Source organism: Chiloscyllium plagiosum, chromosome 20 (genome assembly GCF_004010195.1).
Source record: "Chiloscyllium plagiosum isolate BGI_BamShark_2017 chromosome 20, ASM401019v2, whole genome shotgun sequence".
Taxonomy (NCBI): domain Eukaryota; kingdom Metazoa; phylum Chordata; class Chondrichthyes; order Orectolobiformes; family Hemiscylliidae; genus Chiloscyllium; species Chiloscyllium plagiosum.
Genome location: NC_057729.1, coordinates 17,487,818 through 17,502,853, shown reverse-complemented (window position 1 = coordinate 17,502,853; position 15,036 = coordinate 17,487,818). Strand labels below are relative to the sequence as shown.

General features: G+C 36.8%; 1 protein-coding gene across 2 annotated transcripts in view; it reads right to left on the bottom strand.

Moving 5' to 3' along the window:
• Positions 1 to 4,584: 4,584 nt before the first annotated feature.
• The window catches only part of LOC122560043 (teashirt homolog 2), a 480,378-nt gene continuing 469,926 nt past the window's right edge, over positions 4,585 to 15,036 (bottom strand). For both annotated transcript variants that reach the window (XM_043710220.1, XM_043710224.1), the window contains exon 3: positions 4,585 to 14,173. The gene's annotated coding sequence lies outside the window, so the exon portion shown is untranslated. The remainder of the gene's footprint in view (positions 14,174 to 15,036) is intronic.

The following is a 15,036-nucleotide window of genomic DNA, read 5'->3' as shown; positions in this document are numbered from 1 at the left end:
TCTGGTTCAGGCTTTGGTGTTCTCTCTGCCAACTGGAGAGTATGAGAGAGACTCACAATGCCTCTTTTCAGGACTTCACTCCAAGCCACACATCAATCAGGTAATGGTGAGGCCACTGCCAGGACTTTGCTCAAACATTAGGTGCTAGGGTTGGAAGTCAGTAGCTCTTCTGCTCAATTGTGCCACTAACAAGTTCTAATCTGAGGCTTTCGCTCTCCACCCTGGAGACCCAGGATCAAGGTGAACACCAGCTAGAGATGGCGGTGGTTTTCATTGGGTGGGTGCCTTGGAGAGGGGACACAAGGTGTCAAAAGTAAGAGCAGGGTCTAGCTCCCTTCAGGCCCACTAGTCCTTTCCCAATGTCCAGTCTCTTGAGTAGGAACTAATTGCCTTTGATTAGTGGATGCTACACCTCCGGTGACAAGTGGCCTTCACAGTTCGACCTGTCATGCACACCACATGGCAACAGATCCATTTGAATCCAGGTTAATTCCAGCAGCAGTGGGATGAGGCCCTGTGGTTCTTAATTGGCCACTTACTGGTGGTGGAGCTGGACAGTCAGCCATGTACGTTCAGGCCAATTCTTTCATTCTGGTTTGGCAAAAAGGCAATGGGACTAAAGTGTGACACTGTCCCAACTAATTAAATGCCTTTCCCACCTCCAAGCTCACCACCAGTGAGAGCAAAAGATTCTGTTCATAACATTACAAATGTTAATGTAATTCTGTTTATTGATATTCACTCTATTGCTTTTCATTAGTCAAATGCTTTGTGTATTTCAGCCTCAACTGATTTAACATTTGAAACCTCATTGGCTCCCTATCAGAAGACTTTCAGTACATCTTTCTGACTGGGTTCAAACCAAGCACCTAAACATGATAGCAATTTTAAGGATGAATTTAAGGCACATTAACCTAGAAATAGCAATCCAGCATTTTATAAAGTTGAAAATCACAAATCACAGATTATAATCCAACAGGCTTATTTGGAAGCACTAGCTTTCGGAGTGCTGCCCCTTTGTCAGGTAACCTGATGAAGGAACAGTGCTCCAAAAGCTAGTGCTTCCAAATATACCTGTTGGATTATAACCTGCTGTTGTGATTTTTAACTTTATACCCCCCAGTCCAACACCAGCACATGCAAAATCAGCATTTTATAGGCACCTCTGTGTCATGGATGATGGTAAAATGTTACAGATGAAGGTTACTCTCGTCAGGAATCAGGAAAATGTCTATTTAGTGTAAAGGCTAATACTGAACCCTGGTGGTATGTGCATTAAGAAATAATTTCAAATGTTGTTGACTACCTTTTAAGTATTAGTTGTATCAATACAAAACTCTCTCTTAATGAAATCAAAAAGATGAGAGAGAGAGAAAGTGATCAATCATGTTACACTGTTTAAGTTGAGTGGCTGAAGTAGCTTGATGAGTTGAATAGCTGTTGTCATATTTTTCTAAGGTTCTTATCTAGTAATTGTAGTATTATTTATGTCACAAAATTTGAGGCAAACACTACCCGCTCTTGAAGAACAGTAGTACAATGAATGATCAAATTATATGAATTAACCAACTGTTGATTTTAAAAAAATTCCATCTGTCTACAAGCCAATGGAAACTGCTCCTTTGAATTATTTGTTGCATAATGTAAACAATCTGAGTTTATTCTCAGCATTGAAATTCTGTTTTGCTGTGCTACAATTTGTTTAATAGATATTTGTTAACTCAAAAGTTTGTTATGCACGTTGATCTGAATTACTAAGGATAGCATAGCTATATACATAACCAAGTAAAGAATGCACAGCACAGAATAAGCTGATATTGATACAGTACTTGTGTGATGTTCCTTTGAAGTAAACCCATGGGAATAAAAACAAAATATAATCACTTTATCCTTTTCATTGATTGTATTTATATTACTACTTACATTAGCGACTACAATACATCACTTGTTTCATACATTACCATACGTCTGTGAATGAACATGTTTCTTTAAAAACTATTGGCTGCCTTGATTGCATATGAATGCCAACTCAACCAAACTCTGGTCCATTACACATGTATTTGGTGAGAGTTGTTACTGCACAAACATGTAGGAACATATATCAACAGGTTTGACGATTCTTGCAGTTTTCATTGTTCAATAGTCACTCTGTTTTACGCTTATTGCACCACTTAAAATATGAGCTGTAAAGGAAGAAATGCACTTTTAAAAAGCCAATTCTGGCATAATTCATTCTGAATATACTTATAGGGGTAGTAAGCATGCAGATTGTGTACTGAGGTTACTAGCTCCAGATTCCTACAAATTAAGGAGCTGGAACTGAGGGGCAGTAACAGCATGAGCTTTGAAATTAACCTTTTGAGTAAAACCATGAATGATTTCAAAACAAATGAGAAAGAAAACGTGTTTATATTGAAACAATATAAACTGCCACTCATTTCATAAATAAAAAGTGTAATTCTTGCAGGATGAGTTTAGATATTTTAAATCCAGCTTTTTAGTCTGTTCAAGTCAAAAAACACAAAACTATGCACGATTAGCTACTTGTGAACAGAAACACTGCTCGGAACCCACAAGAATGATTAATGTGGGAAATAAAAGTTCTTATTGTTGCAACACAGGCTGATCTTCTGTGGCTGTATTCAATGCGTATTGATAGATCAAGGGATGCAGTGATTTATCTAACCAAGGGAGAGGTTGATGATGAAGGACCAGGGTATGAGATGATAAATTATATATTGATCAGTTTCTATTTTTAATTCTTAGTACAAGTATGTTTCACAACAAGTTCATGTTAACAGGCAGAAATTGGAAATATTTTTGTGTTGACAATATTGGGAACAATGTCTGAAATTTAACATTTTATGTAATTGCTTTGGTATGATTGTGTGAAGTTGATTCCTTTTAAAAGTAATTACTATAAATTTAAACTTTCAAGTCATTATTCTCACCAACCTCCCTAAGCAATCTTGAGGAGACTGTTGCTTGCTGTACTTGATCCATTTCTTTTGATCCAATAAGTCTATAGTTTTTTTCATCACCCTAATCACAATTCTGATTGTGAAGACCAGAAGATTGTAATGAAAAGTGAGACAACAATCATATTATAAAAATGCACTCAGGTACATGTTGATTTCTTTGGTTAGTTTTTCTTTGACCTACTGGGCTCTGCAAATTCTATTGAATATGCTAATTTTCTTTGCATTTTCCTATTTATTGCATACATTTAAAACTTTTTTATGTAGTTGTCTTTTTTATGCATTTTTATGATTTAAATTCTGACACAGTGGTGATTCACCATTACTTTTAAGATAACAATCTCACAGTTTGCATACATAGTTTCCAACTATGTGACAGTTGAGGAAATATGTTTAAGTATAGCTGCAGCAGAGAATATTATAGCATCAGAAAGTCTTCAACTCTTCTCATGGGAGTTTAGCACCAGTGTCATTTGTAATGGTACTGGTTTTCTTCTCATAATAAATCAGGAAGTTTTGCCCTTCAGGAGCACTATGTTCGCAGATGAGATTCTCATTAGAGTGTCACTACAGTCCTTAAAGTGTTAATCCATCTTCCATGCTCAATATAAATCATCTTAAAAGTGTCAGTGTTAGAAATGTGAAAAGCACTGAGTTCAACGGAATATTTGTTCGAGATAAAGCCAAGCATTATTTATTTATATTGAGGGCGATATTAGTTGAAGATTCAATCCACCTTGATCAACCATTTCCAGATTATAATAACTTGGTTTGAATTTTTTCTTTTTAATGAAAGTTGTGCTATTATGAAAATAATAAATTGATTCAACAAGAGCTACTTACTATTCGATGACAGGAGAATCCAGAACCTGGGGTCACAGTAAGCCCCCCCCACCGTAGCCACTACACATTCTTGAATATATGGCCTTGTTCACATCCTCTAACTTCTCGCACTCCTCTCCATTAATGTGTGTGCACTCAATCGTCAACCCCTAAGCCTCTCAATTTCTCCTTTAAGATTCAATTGAACACCAACTTCTGTGGTCAAGCATTTGATCATCTGCCATTATCTCTCATTTTTTGGCTTGCTGTCAATGTCTGTTTGATAACCATGAAGTGTTTTGGAATATTATGTTATGTTAAAGGTGCTATATAAATTTGTTGTTCACTTGATTTTTATGTAGTACTTTGCAGTCATTTCAATTTAGATTATGATAAGGTAAACTGCAAATTCCAGAATGAGATCTTTCCTTTCAGTAATTGTCTCAGATTGCGTACACAATATATTAATTGCCACACTAAAATATATTAAGGCTGGTTTAATATATGATCTTATATAATGAAAGTGTGACAACATTCGGTTAGTTATCAGTTTATGAAGGTGGAAGGTGGCAGATGGGTTATCTATGACAGACAGTATTGGACCATCCTGTCCTATGGAACACCATCCATCATAGATTGACATTAATAAGCGTGAGGAAGGTTTCTAAATCCCAAACCATACTGATCTGCTGGCTGAAGGACAAGAAAATAGGTTGATATTATAAGTAATATTGACAAATAAACACATGAACAGTACTCAATAAACACACTAGAAAGCAGTTTCTTCAAATGTCTTTACACAGTTTATTTAGCCTGATGTAGAAAGATCAGAAACAGTTCATTTTCATAAAGCATAAAAAGAGCACTTTTTGTTCAGAGTTGTGCTTGGAAAAAATCTAAATATATATTTTTTTAATCATATAAATAGTTCTCTTTAATAAGTGCATCAGTTTGTTTTTCTTTATACACATCCACTTTTTCTGTATTGTAGGTCATTATCATTGGAGAACCCAGTCTGACAAAAATGAGCCTTATTTGGGGCTTGTGTCTCAGTGGATCAACACTACAAGCAGTTTCAACTGAACAATACAGACAGTACAGGAATGACTGTACTAAAACAAAAGGCAGTGTGTCATAAAATTATACACCAGTATGTTTCAGATATTGAATAGGTTTCAACCAATAAAAAAAGTTACAATAGTTTAGTGATAAACAATTTCCATTCAGTACAAGACTATAATCTTGGACACCTCTATTCAATGCCAGGAAATAGTTTCTCAAGTTTTATTTAAAAAATAATTACTTGGTGGAAATGCAAGAAAACTTCATTATTTTTGGAAGTCAGTGCATAAATATATGGCTGGCATTTTCATTTCCAATGTTGTTTTGCTATTTAATAGTTTATATTTACTAATTTATTTATTTCATATACTGATTAAAAGATGCAATAAATATTAAATCAAAGCATGAGAAACCCTCATTTGTGGTCTCTGCCTTCTAAACATTTACATGAGGCATACGAGTGGATTTTGCCTATCAATGGTATTGAATTATGTGAAGTTGGGGAAGAGAGCATTTCAATAGGACCTCAGAATAAGTTGATTTTTGACTTGGCCAATTTTCGTATTGACTGTCATCAGATTAGAAAAAAAACGAGTTGAATCCAAAAGCTTTCGATGCCACTTGCATTGTTTAAAAGCCTGGAAGCCAAAAGGTAGAGTAGCATTTAGCAGGTAAATATCTGTACAACAAAAAATGGAGCATTTTGTCAAAAGAACGACCAACAAAACATGAAAGCATTCTCCCTAACAGACTTGGGGTTGAATATTTTACATGTTTATACAGTGCTTCACATCTTCATTAAAAAAATTGAAGTGCAGTTTCTTCTAATCCTTCTAATGTACTCCTAAACAATACAACTCCCCTGTGCCTGTTACTCCCTTGCAATTTCACACCCCCCTCCCCCTCCCTCCCCCCACCCTCAAGCCTTTGGGCGGCTCCAATTAATGTGAATATACAATTGGATTTTTTTAAAAAAGAATGTAAGAATATTTATATACAGCATGCGGTTATGTTATAAAATGTCTGAGTAAGTATTAGCAGGCTATATATAGACTTAATTAAACTATATGGGTACATAACGTAACTGGAGGACAACTGTTGTCAGTCATTTTGAAGTCATCTGTACAGAGAGAAATGTTAAAAAAAACTGACTTAACCATTTCATTGCTCTATTGTCTTTGTTGAAAAGTTTCTAGTATAATGCAAATATTCCTAAATTGATACTTAAAGATGATTTTTGCTGACATGACCTCATTGTGGTAAAGGTTTTGAGTGGGATATTTGTTTTCACAAAACTACACATACACTAGCTTGAAATTTTATTCAACATACAAACTTGAAGGAAAATCTCAATTGATGTATTTTTGTAGTCCTTAAGCTTCTAAATCCATCTGAATTTGTGCTGGCACTATTTATATTAATGCAGTGACAACCTTAGTACTTAGTGACAGACCAATTTCAGGTACAATACATGGCCCAAGGTTAAGTTTGTGGAGTATGAACAGAAGCTGTTAATTATTCAATGTAGCACATACACAATTAAATCATTTCATTATTATTGATGGCAGCAAGTACAAATTTTACCATCTTACTCAAGTCTTTATATTACTAATTAAACTACCTGGTTTCCTCCTTTTGCATGGTATCTTCTTAACAGGCAAATACTTTTAGAAGACTCAACATCTCATTGGTTAGTTGCTAATTCTAGAGCTACTGATATCAGTAATGTAGTACAGACCTTATCAGTAATGCCTATGTAATGTATTATAACAGTCCTTCCAATGTCTGATTCCAGCTCATCACAAAGTTATTTTGAAACGATATCTTATCCTTATCCTTCATCGTGTTTAAATTGAATAATTAGAGTCAATGTACAATTAAATGTTGGAACTTGAGCACAATGGTTTCATTGTCTCCTATCCAATTCTGGGCATTTGCATGGTTTATTCTTCAATTCGAGTTTGCTCCGTTTCATTGGAGGATTCAAGGCTGACTGCTTTGACAACTGAAGGATTAGTTGTTCACTTATTGGTTGTGCCCTTGCAATTGATGTCAACCATCCAGGTCTTATACATATGCATGTATACTATTATTGGGAATCAGAACAGCTCTTCACTAGTTCACAAGCTGCATATTTTCGGATGACCCTTTTCAGAGTTCATCTGAAATAAAATTGCAGACTTCGTTCTGCCCAAGCACATCAAAATCAAAGGGACACTTGTCTGCACTAAAGTTTACAAGAGACTTATCCTGGAAGTACATATGATGATTCTTGATCTGCATGACACCCATCCACACTACCAGAGCTACACTGATCACCTCTATGCTCTAAACATAAGCCAGGACTAGTGAATATTACTACAAACTCAAAATAAAATCTACGCTTACCAAACCTACCTTATTTCCTTTTCTCAAATTTTGGAATCTGTAAATGATGTCAACTGGCAAAATCTAGGTACAGTTTGGGAAAAATATCCTGGTAGCAGGAATAAATGGTGCATATAGATATAAAGAACTTTAAGATGACAGAGCTGGACAATTGTTATATTGCCTTTAACACTAACACGCTATGTTGCTGAGCCATCTACAATCCAGCCTATGACCTGGCTCTTTTGATCCGGAACCACAGTCTTTCAATACAACGGACAAAAGAATCTAAAGTAAAAGACCCAACATGCCCTAATTAATTCAAATAGCATCATAAACAGCCTAGCACTGCCACTGAAAAATCAGTAGAGTTGATTAGTAGTGCCCAAATGCTTCAGGTTTTATTTATCTGAAGCTGCATTGGCCTGAGTCTATGTTTTAAACATATTTGCCATGTTCATTTTGTCCTTTCTGCAATCATATATTTTTACACCTAAATGTAGATTGTTAGAGACATGATAATTGGTAGCATCAATTAAATGATATTTGTAAAAAGACCAGCTGGCAATTAGGACAGAAGCCAAAGTACAGAAAACAAAATACTGGACTACCTGGCTTTTTAAATCACATGTTCGGGCTATCAGCACTGGTATAAACAGATGCTTGCTCTCAAACTGATTTGAGAACTCGTAAGTTCAACTTTCAATTCAACAATATTTTAGCATCTGAGTTGAAAAATAATTTCAATTTTTTTGACAGTGAATGAGTTTTGCTGTTATTACATTAAAAACACCTATTTAAAATGAAGTTCTATCACCTCTACTGCAAATGCAATGAAAACTTGGTGCTCTGTAACAAAAATGGTGAGTGTCCGGAGTCAAAAGCCTCCTAAAGTAGAACATCTATAATGTTAATCTGCCTTGTTTTGGAGGAAAGCCAAAAAGAAATTGAACTACTGCAGTCTTTTTGGACAGCTAGGGGATTTGCAGTATACATATGGTGAGCATATTGTATCCAGGCTAAAAGTCGATTACTTGGAAGGAGTTTCTGGTCAAAAAAGGAACAAAATTTTACTTTACAGAGGTATTTCTAAAGGTTGCCCATTAATTCCTCAATTCTGTGTACAAATAAGATAGCTAAGTGCTGTCTTCTTTCCGGCATGACTCAAGTGTCCAGCTGGATAATACCACAGACAAAAGGAGTGAAGAAACTTTCATTTCCGCTTTAGGTTGAAACATTAAATAAAGTCAAACCACAACCATATCATCAAAGCACTCCTTGGTCTAGTGCATCTTTCCTTTCTGCCGTAAAAAAAATTACTTGCTTCATACTTTTCATGTCAAAACTGCATTTTAACTGCTGTTTTTGATACCCATAAACGAATTCCATAAGCTGCCCTGTAGCTTTTGCAGTTATTGTTACTTGAAAAGTGTAATGGATGATTGATTGATAGACGAATGCTGACACATCAATGAAGCTATTTCGACCAGCATCTCTATCAAATGATGCGCGGGGTATATTTTCTGCCCACGCCTCATTACCTCAGAATGACATTTCTGAAACTTCATTTTCTTTTTTTTCCCTTCTCCCCAAAGCATGATACTTTTGTATTCTGAACCTGGCTGTGCATGCCCTGAGAAATGCAATTTTGCTATTATGTCCGACTGGAGTTTGACTGACATAGTCCCTGGGAGGTGAATGACAGATTTTTTATGCTGGGTTTAAGAGGGCTATAGAATTTATTTTGTAATACAAAAGACTGAAAGGCTTTCCTGTCAGGCATCATTCAGTCACAACCCACCACAAGCTTCTCCTATGCTCATTTCTCTATGTCTAACCTCCCCAGTCTACTCCCCAGGTCTGCACAAGACACAGAACAATCAAATCCATCTGCTGTCTGCCCGCCTTGATCTTCAGCAGTGGACAAGAATTTCTCTGCCCCTAAGGACTCTATCCACGCTGAATTATACAGGATAAGGAGGTGATTTCTACACTAAAAATATACAATAACTGTGCTAGTTGTCAGTTGTATTAAAGCAAAATGAGATTTGTGGCTCCAGAATTTTCAGTGGCGGATGATTTTATTGAATTGTTATTGAACATGGTCACAAAGCATCATATAACCTTCAGATGTGTGGAGGTATCTAGACTCTATGGAGATTCAGTGATAAAACTGAAAAGTTATTACAATGCCCAATTAAAGAGGATGAATGACAAATTAAACACAAGAAAGGGAGAGGGCTGCAAGACAATTGAATTCCAATCTGAGACTTGGAATTAACTCCTTAAGGGACAGGACTGGTTGTGGTAAGTAGTGTCATAATCAAGGAGTTGCAATCAGATTGTTTTCATTTCCTACTGATCAAGATCACAGTGCGGCACACAGTTCTTGAAATAAGGCAAGTCTCTGTCAAAACTGATGGCAAAGAATATAACCAAGCCATTTGTTTTGGAAGAGGATTTATATACCAAAGTAAAAATGTCTCTTCCACCCTATAATTTTACTTCATTCTTTTGCTCCTCACATTCTGTACACTTTGGCTGGGAGAGCAAACTGGGACCAGATCTCTGCTTATGGTCCCCACATAAATGGCACTCAGTAAATGACTAATTGGATGTGCATTGTGAAAAAAAAAGACAGTTTTTTGTTAGGTTTTTCCCTTTCTACATGAAGAAAAGTTTGTGTATTTTCTTAAGGTACCATGCAACAACTCTGCAATGATCAGGAACCCATTGTGCTAGTTGAGCACTAGTAGCAGGCTCTGAGACATCTTGCCCAGTCCTGATATGAACAATGATCAGACATTTCAAGTACCAGTCCAAGCAGTAGTGAATTGAAGAGTTTGAGAGATGTGGAGGTTGGAGTGAAGGGAGAATGTTAGGATATTGTAAAACAGGCACTTAGCAGTAGGATGGGAAATGGTGACTGATTTAAAGCTAAGAAGCACTTCTAAATAATAATTAAGAAGAATTTGAATGGAAATGTTTTCTTAACGATGTACATTGCTGGCTAGGCCAGCATTTGTATGTCCTCTAACTGCCCAAAGGGTAGTCAAGAGTAATCACATTACTGTGGTCCAGAGTCACATGCAAGGTGAAGTAAGGATAATAGATATCCTTCCCCAAAGGGCATCAATGAACTGATGGGTTTTTACAAGAATTGTCTATGGTTGTACGGTCACCATATTTTTCAAATTTTGCCATCTGGTGGGATTTTAACTCATCCCCAGAACATTGGGGTTATTGATTATTAGACCACTGACAATACCACTACATCACTACCTCCTCTCTGAAATGGGATTCAAGTTTTGACAAAAACCTCATAACACTCCTCCTGGAGCATTGCTAACATTAAAAATAGAATCCATTTAGAATAGAATCCATTCAATTCAAATCAATTATGTTCACTACTGAGTAGTTTGCTATATGAATAACTGCCATGATTATATATTACATATTTGCAATTGCTTGGTTTTTCAATGAATTGGCATTGAAATTCGAAGGACTTTGAAATTAACATTAGATTTCCAAAGTGATGCCACAATGATACTCTCAACATTTATCATTACCTGTGATACATTTAACAGTTAGAAGCCCAATATGATAGAAGTTGTCAATTTGTCCTGGCACCTATGGCCAAAATGGGAACACAGGAGAATTATATTAAGGACACTGTTGGAAGCTTATAGATTTAAAACATGGATATCGTTGATGGGAATTGCATGCAGTGCTACTAACACTGCATTGCTTTTTTCTTAATGTGAAATCACTAGCAAATAATTGGATTTATTTCTGTGAATTTTGCAATGCATTGCCAAATCCAAACCATCTAGTCAGCCATTTCATATGGTTTGGGAATATCTAACTAAATAGGATGAATCATCTTGGCCTTTCAAATGTTCAATAATATTACCAGGTAAGAAGTTCAAGTGATGAATGTTCGAATTGTGAGGTGATAAACAGTTGTTGTGCACTGATTGAATGCTACAACTGATCAGATGCTCCCAGCCAGCAGCACTGAGATTTTATTGGTGACCAAGGTCTTTATTAATGTGAGGAGCTGTTTTATTTATAGATTATACTCCCAGATCCTTACTTTTATGACTATTATGTTACTTGAATCTATAGTAACCAAATAACTAATTGAACTTTTTGTAAATCTTGTACCTGCTCCTAATAAATGCTTATTGAAAGGAAACTTGTGTCATTTTGAGTCCAAACTCAAGAATTATATTTACAAAATATATATCATCAAATTAGCAAGATTACATGACCTCTAAGCCGGGTTGTGAATGGTTACTGATGTATGTAAAGCAAAAATAAAAATCCTTTTTGTTGGGACATTGCCTCCGATCAATCAGAAGCAATGGCCACTAGTGCGTGTAACAGGTAATTTCTGAGATCATTTAGAGTGTGTGGAGGGTGTAATTACTTGTTGTAATTTTGTTTGCTATACTTGATAACAGAGAGAACCTGGTTCCGCAGAAATTATTTATAAGTACTGACCAGACTATGGGGGAAGAGGGTTTCTTTTCATATCAAATGTTCACTTTTAACGTGGCCAGGGGTTTATGTCATGTTAGAACACAAACTGAAAACCTTTCACTTCTTAAGGGCAGCTGGACTAAAGAGATCTACTTATCCAATGAGTAACTCTCTGAAAAACAATATGAAAACAATCATTTAAATTACAGCAAGTATAGAAAAGTAAGATGCAGTGGTATAGAATACTGAAGTGGTACTTGACACATGATGTCCTGGGAGTGCACATGGACAAGGCTTACTGTTGCCAGATAAGATTATTCAAGCCAGAAAGAAGTGGCAGCATATCTTTTCAGATTAGAGCCTGGAAAGTGGCATTGAGGATTGGCCATCAGTTGTAGAAACAACCTGATTTTCATCACTGGGCAGATCTACCACATGCAAGCAATCTGCAACAACCAAACAGCACAGTGGAAATCTACCACGTGACATTAAATTTGCAATGAGGGCCACTGCAAGAACATGATTGTTGCATATCATGTCTATACATTTTTTTCAGAAATACATTTTGACAAGAAAAAGAAGAACCTTAGCACCGAGAAATCTGTCATGTAGTAGTTGCTTATTATTGCACAATTATGCTTTGTGTGAGAACTGAAAACGAGGCAGCTTCACTGCAAATCATGCATAACCTCAGATCTGCAATGATAAAATGGCAGCAATGTAGTCAGTTAGTGTTGGGAGTCACAAACTACAGGTCCTTTTGGTCTCAAGAAATCTTTTTCATCAAAGGAATTTAGAAATCGGGCATCACATATTTTTAATTAAGTGAGAAGGATAGGAAAGGAATGAGTGGTGTACTGATTTTAACGTTTGAGCAATACTGGTCTGCTTGTCTTGGCCTGTGCTGAGATCGTCCTTAGACTTCATCAATAAAGACAAATGAGAAACCCATTGAATAACGCAAGGCTTTTTAAAATTATTTGTGCTGCATGTATACTGATAGGACTTATCTCCAGCAACTTCAAATCAAGCCAATACACACTGCAACAGACAAAACTGAGAAAAGCTTAATTTGAAATGATCATTAATAATAAAGTGTGAGATAAATTGGATACATGCCAGTGAGCATTGAAACAAAACAATCCTATTTTCTAGATGGACCTCATAAGCCCAGGGCACCTGCATTTATGAAATCAGATTGTTCTGAGTGGGTTATATTTTTCATTAACTACAGATTGCAGATGTACATCCTCTGCACACTGGTTGTATGTCAGAGTGGTGCTATAAGCTTGGTGGACTAACACTGACTTGTACAAGGTTGATTGGTCTTAATAATAAAAAAAGTCAGTAATTGAACATTCCAAAAATAAAAGTTACACTAAAAAAGCTGACACATTTCTCCAGTCGTGTGAATAAACTGAATATCTGGTGTGTATGCCTGTGGTATTTATTGAACTCCTAGTTGCAACATCATCACTCATTTGTGACTTTGTCTCTTGTGACTTTATCAGGGATAAATGGAGATTCATTCCCTACACCCCGGGTGTCTGCCATGCATCCTGCGTTATAGCTTATACTGTCTGTGGAAACAAGAATGTATCAGGATTGAACTTCAGCTGTCTGCTTCCTCATGATAAGTTTTTCCTTCTCCTTCTGCTGTAGATTCAGACTTGGTGTGATGTAGGATGTAGGCAGAGGCTATTTTTTATACAGCGACAGCAATAGACTGATTCTCCTGGCAGCGAAAGTGTCTGTGTTAGTCCATGTTCCTCCCCACAAAGAAGCTGATTCTGTGCATTATTGCAGCAGATGATTAACAGTGTACAAGTTTTTTTCTCTCTCTCTGGCTGGACCTCACTCACTGCTTCATCAGTCCTTTTCTTCTTAGTTAGACAGATTGATCCCTTGTGCTGTTAAGACTGCAGTGGGAAACCCAAGTGGAACATTGACAACTACACTGGCTACAAAGCACCTCCTTCATAGAAAGCGTTCTCTGGGCCACAGCCCCGATTCAGCCGTAATTCAATGTCAGTATCAGCAGTAAAGACATTAGTGTCCAATCTGATTGTATCTTTGCATTAAACTCGAGCATTAAAGTTTGAAAAATTGTACCTTTTTTGCCATCAGGAGTAACCAATTGACGAAATAAGCACATCAATGTTCCCGGCCATTATTCCCCACAGAAACACTTTGTTGTATATGTGCTCCAGAGAAACAGCAGGGAGTAGAGAGGCAGAGCACAGTTTATCAATGAAAATCTAATAACATCCATAAGAATCGAGGTGAAAAATCAATACTTCATTACGAAATTGTTAGTGAGAATGAAGAGTAACTGCTGGAGTTGAGTGCTCTTTGCAGTCAGAGCACTTGGAGTTCAATGTCGCAGCTGAAGTGATGCAGGAGAGGGCCGGGAAAAGGATGCCTGGACTGCAGATTATGATCATTGTTTACCTTTGCCCCTGAGAAGAAGAAAAAGGATGATGTTATTAGTACATTTTAACCAATTTCCTACTTTATTCTTAAGATGCAGGTGATTTAAAAAAAACAGAGCTCCTCTTTTGAAAATCTTGGGAGCATTTTGAAAACAAACTGTCCCTGGATCCCATGAACAATGCAGAACCAAGCAAATTTCCTGCTTCCCATAGAGAATGTTTCATTGATCTAAGCTGAAAATTCATGGGGGATCATCAAGTGACATGAGCTGAGGATGAAGTATCCTCACTGAAAATGATAGGTTTTCAAGGCTCTTTGCTTCACGTAAGCCGGACTCTCACGTGCCCTCTAGATCGGGAGGGTTAATACAGCCAACCAAGAAGGTTGGGTCTTATCAGCTGGTGTAACTCCTTAAGTTCACAATCCAACTCCTCCCCCTCCACATACAAAATTATCTTTTAACCCTTTCAGTGCTACTTCCGAAACATTAGTCTGCTAGCAATTTTCCAACACATTTCATTGAGTGCTGCTCTACCTGAAACGGGGCAGTTTCAGTTCGTGTACAATTACTGACTGAATTACAAACCACATCAGAACATTATAGAATATTCTGCAGAAAGTAAAGGCACTTTCAACTTGCTTCCCTCTGTTTTTCAAAGCCGATGGGACAGGAATATATGGAGACCAGTTGCCCTTTGGTATCGCAATAAAATGCATTATTTAATGTTGAAAAACTGTCAGATTGCCAAGGACATCACAACTCAGCCCAATTCTGATTTCACCCAACATCCATCTTTCAACAGAATACACTGGATAACAATCAGAATCTGGATCTCTGGCTGCTTCATTCTCTTCCTTACCCGAGGGACTGGAAAGCTATTTGTAGCAC